Raw genomic sequence first — 4,995 nt, 5'->3', positions numbered from 1 at the left:
TGTAATTAATTCAGACAAGCCCTTCCCTCCTGGCTCAAAGTAATATGCTTTTACTGTATTACTTTCAAAAGAATGAAGCCAGAATTCAATAAACCACTAAGCCACCACACTAACTCTGCTGTAACCAAACTGGCGACCTTATTTCCGAAATACCTCAAGCTATTTATGGACAGATTCAGACATTTTTCCCCTTGAATTCAACAGAAATCCAACATTCTCTAGTTTAGAGGAATGTCAGGGTCTACAAGGGGCAGGAGACAAGGCAGTGACTATGAGTGATATGGTGTCTTCCCCTCTTCTTCCTCCCACTGCATACTGTGGATACCCCTAGCTCCAGGCTGCAGCTTTTGCTCTATTCTTTCCCTCCTTGGAAAATTCATCTCTAAGAGATGGAGAGTGAAGAACTGAGAAACATAATTTGAAGCCTGAATACCTGAGTTTGAGTTTGAATTCTACTCTCTAATTGTGTCTCAGTGTCCATATAGAAGAAGCAAAATAATAGCACACAGCATACAGGACTGTGTAAGCTAAGTTGCTGTATATAATGGCCTTTGTAAATGGTAGAGTGCTTTTTAAATAATGCTGTGGCTGCTGTTTTATTATGAGTACTGCCCACTCCTACCTCTTCTTAAGCTCTCTACTCAGGTTCCAATTGAGACCACTGCCACACACGCCTCTCCAGAATCCGTCGGGACTGCTAACAGGAAAGAGAGAACCAAAATACATGATCACCCCTTCCTCAAGTATCTAAAGGTGTCAAATCTAAAGAGTCCCCACTCCCACCTATTGCCTCTAGTTTAGAAATAACTTTTTCTCTAAATAGGAATCTCCAGCCCTGACCAGTTTTGCTCAGTGGATAGAGCGTCGGCCTGCGGACTAAAGGGGCCCAGGTTCGATTCCGGTCAAGGGCATGTACCTTGGTTGTGGGCACATCCCCAGTGTGGGGTGTGCAGGGGGCAGCTGATTGATGTTTCTCTCTCATCAATGTTTCTAACTCTCTATTCCTCTCCCTTCTTCTCTGTAAAAAAACAATAAAATATATTTAAAAATAATAATAAATAAATAGGAATCTCCAGCCTACAAAACATTTCCATTTGGATATACATCTGGCCCTTCAAATTCAACTCCAAGAAACAAATTTGTCTCCCCTTCTAGAAGAGTGGTTCTCTCTTCCAGTTACCTCCATTTCTGTCATGACAAATAACTTTCCAAATTCACAGGGTAGACCAGTGGTTCTCAACCTTCCTAATGCCGCGACCCTTTAATACAGTTCCTCATGTTGTGGTGACCCCCAATTTCACTGTTACAAATTGAACATAATTAAAGCATAGTGATTAATCACAAAAAATGTAATTATATATGTGTTTTCCGATGGTCTTCGGTGACCCCTGTGAAAGGGTCGTTTGACTCCCAAAGGGGTCGCGACCCACAGGTTGAGAACCGCTGGGGTAGACATACACCATGGTATCATCAGTGACTTGCTACTCTTTCTTCTTTATCTTCCTCCTGACTGAAACTATCAAATCAGTGTTTCCTCCAGAATAATCCTGGTCCTTATCATCCCACTGCCTACTCCAGTTTATGCCTCATTATTTCAGACCTAGACTGCCACTATCTTATTTATCTAATTGCATTTTTCACTTCATTCATGTCATACATTCACACCATAAATCCTTCCATAAACACTGCTTTTATCACCACTATTCATTACCTACTCCACCAATCTGGTTTTAACCTACCCACCACCAACCACAGTCAAGTCAGAATCTATTTCCTATTTTTTTAAGTGGCTTTTTCTTTTCTGAATCAGAAAAGATAATTTCTGTTAACAATGTGTTGCACGAATTTTTAAATAAATATTTCAATTGAAACAGGTTCATATGCTATTTCTCTCATGTATATACTATAGATCTATTTCATTTATCATTGTATAGACATACCACAATTTATTTGACCCTATCAATGGCCATTTTATTAGAAACTCTATAGTAACATATAGTAATAAATATCCTCACACATATATCTTGGGATAAATACCTAGAAGTAAAATTGCTGGTTTAACAGTGTATGCACTTTAAATTTGATACATATTGACAAACTGAACTTCAGAGAGACTGTATTCATTTATATCCCTAGCAACACAGTATGAGTTCCTGTTTCCTCAAGCCCTCAGCAGCAATAAATATTTTGTTTAATATGTGTCAGTCTAACAGTTGAAACATGATATCTCATTTCTGTTTGCCTTTTCTGGATAAGTGAAACAACTTTTTTCTTTTTTTGTGTTTTTGTTTTCTGTTTATAAGCCCCTTTTTTTAAAAAAAAAAATATGTTTTTATTGATTTCAGAGAGAGGAAAGGAGAGGGAGAGAGGAATAGAAACATCAATGATGAAAGAGAATCATCAATTGGCTGCCTTTCACACTCCCCCTACTGGGAATCAAGCCTGAAAACCAGGGCCCTGACTGGGAATTGAACCATGATCTCTTGGTTCATGGGTCAATGCTCAACCACTGTGCCACACCAGCGGGGTTAAAACAGCCTTTTCTATAAGCTTTATTGGTCATTTGTATTTATTCTCCTATGACTTTGGCCTATTTCCTTTTTGTGTTTTTCCTATTGATTTGTAGGTGGCTTAAAGACATGTTGGAGACATTTCAACTCAAAGGCATTTCAACTTAAAGACATATTGAAAACTCTTTGTGCCCTGGCCAAGGGACTTAGTTAGTAGAGCGTCCTTAAGTACGCCAAGATTTCATGTTTGACCCCTGTTCAGGGCCCATACAAGAGGCAACTAATAAATGCAAAGTAAGTGGAACATCAATGTTTCTCTCTCTCTCTCTCTCTCTCTCTCTCTCTCAAATCAATTTAAAAATAAGTAGAAATCTCTCTCTCTCTCTCTCTCGCTCTCGCTCTCACTCTCAAATCAATTGTAACCAGTTTGTCATCTGCTTTTTATTTTGTTTATGGTGTCTGTTGCAATTTTTTTAGATAATCTATCACACTTTTTCCTTTATAGTTTCTGTCGTTGGTGCCCTAAGAAACAATTTTCTAGTATACTTATTACTTAGTTTTTTTATATAAAAATATTTAATCCATCTAGAATTTATTTTGCTAGAAGGTGACAGAATTATTTTTTTTAATGGTTAGACATTTGTCCTAAACACTATCCTTTCCCACTAAAACCCAAGTCTGTTTCTGGGCTTTCTAATCTATTCTGAGCTCTGCTCCCCAACAAGAATTCTTTCCAGTTGGACTAGTTTTTTCATTGATCATAATAGTTCTATGTAGGTTGTTGCCTATATTCACATCGTTGCCCTTGGAACATCATCAGACCTTCCCTCCACTGATCCTTCAAAGCGAAACCATTTCTGGGGTAAGAAGAAATAAATGCTACCTAAAACAAGAAATGCTTTCAAAAGAGAGAAGGTAATGTAAAATAACACATCAGAGGTTCCACAAATCCTTTAATACCCTTGTACTGAAGTACTCCTGCTGAGGATCCATAATGATAATCTAAGGAGAGGATCCCTGTAGATTTTTGTGGATATTTTACTAGGTGGGGGGTATTTTGTGCTAGATGACTTTCAGCTAATTACTTCCGTAAGATGGTAGATTATTTATCCTCTTGTTTCAGGGTTTCTGCCTCATTTAGAACCTTTTCAAAGGAACCTAATTCCACAAGGCTCTGAGATGACCTACAGAAGCAGCCAGTGGGGAAGGTGACAATTACTCTGCTTGCACAAGAAACAAGCTGAGAGTCATATGGCCCATCCCTTCTCCACTCTGAATGCTTCCAAGGGGTCTTTTGATCCCTAACCCACCTAGGGTGTTCTTGGTCAACATCTCTTCCATGATGCTTACTCCCGAAGTGTAGCCCTCAGATGCTTCCTTTCCAGACTTCCATTTTACTTAGAATCTTAACCTCAGTTAACCTTTCATTGTTCTTTGTTTTTTACTATCTGTTAACTTTTCTATTGAATTTAACTATAGATTCCTTGCAGGCAAGAACCACAACCTGGAAAGAAAGAAGAACGGGAGGAAGGGAGAAAGGGAGGGAGGGAGGAAGGGAGAAAAGGAAGGAAGGAAATCACCCACCCATATTCTAAACATTTTCATTACACTGAGAGCCTATTACATTTATGGTTGGGGAACAGTATAAGATAGTGATACAGAAACAAGTTTACAGGCATGCTCTCCCTCCCTGGAGCATGCTTGCACCTTTCCCTTCTCCCTCTTCTTCCTCCACAGGCGTGCATCCCCTAAACTCTAAACTCATTGAAACCAGGGTTGCAAAGGACAGCACCAGTTCATCCCAAGTGACCTCACTGCAGCTGTCTCCAAGATCCCTTTTCTTTAACTTTTTAGTGAGTCAAAGCAGCCCTGCCTAGGCTCTCCACTGTTGCTTCTTCTATTCTAAGCCCTTCTTTGTTTCACTCCCCGCAGCTTTAATAAATGTAGGGGGAAAACTTTTTTTTAATATATTTTATTGATTTTTTTACAGATAAGAAGAGAGAGGGATAGAGAGTCAGAAACATTGACAAGAGAGAAACATCGATCAGCTGCCTCCTGCACACCACCTACTGGGGATGTGCCTGCAACCAAGGTGCATGCCCTTGACCGGAATCGAACCTGGGACCCTTTGGTCGCAGGCTGAGGCTCTATCCAGTGAGCCAAACTGGCGAGGGCTATTTTTGTTTTTCTTGTTGTTCATTTGTTGCTTTCAGTTTTATCTGCCCCATATGAGTGGGATCATATATGGTTCTTCTGTCTTACTTATTTCACTTAGCATGGTATTCTCGAGATCCATCATGTAGTTGCAAATGGCGGTATTCCATTTTTTTTATGGCTGAGTCATGTTATTTCATGTTATATATGTACTTGAGACTATACTTTCATTGTATATATGTACCTAAGACTATACCACATTCTTACTCCAGTTCTATTCTGGGCAGAACTCACACTAAAATGTAATTCAGTGGAAATCTATTTCCCCTCC

The 4,995-nt window shown here is 39.3% G+C and overlaps 1 long non-coding RNA gene across 1 annotated transcript in view; it reads right to left on the bottom strand.

The window, feature by feature from the left end:
* Positions 1 to 640: 640 nt before the first annotated feature.
* Positions 641 to 4,995, bottom strand: part of LOC102771690 — a 45,439-nt gene continuing 41,084 nt past the window's right edge. Inside the window, exon 5 of the long non-coding RNA XR_001515811.1 lies at positions 641 to 697. This is a non-coding gene — a long non-coding RNA (uncharacterized LOC102771690). The remainder of the gene's footprint in view (positions 698 to 4,995) is intronic.

Source organism: Myotis davidii, unplaced genomic scaffold, assembly GCF_000327345.1.
Source record: "Myotis davidii unplaced genomic scaffold, ASM32734v1 scaffold247, whole genome shotgun sequence".
Classification (NCBI taxonomy): domain Eukaryota; kingdom Metazoa; phylum Chordata; class Mammalia; order Chiroptera; family Vespertilionidae; genus Myotis; species Myotis davidii.
Note: the sequence above shows the minus strand (reverse complement) of the source record. Positions and strands in the feature narration are given on the sequence as shown.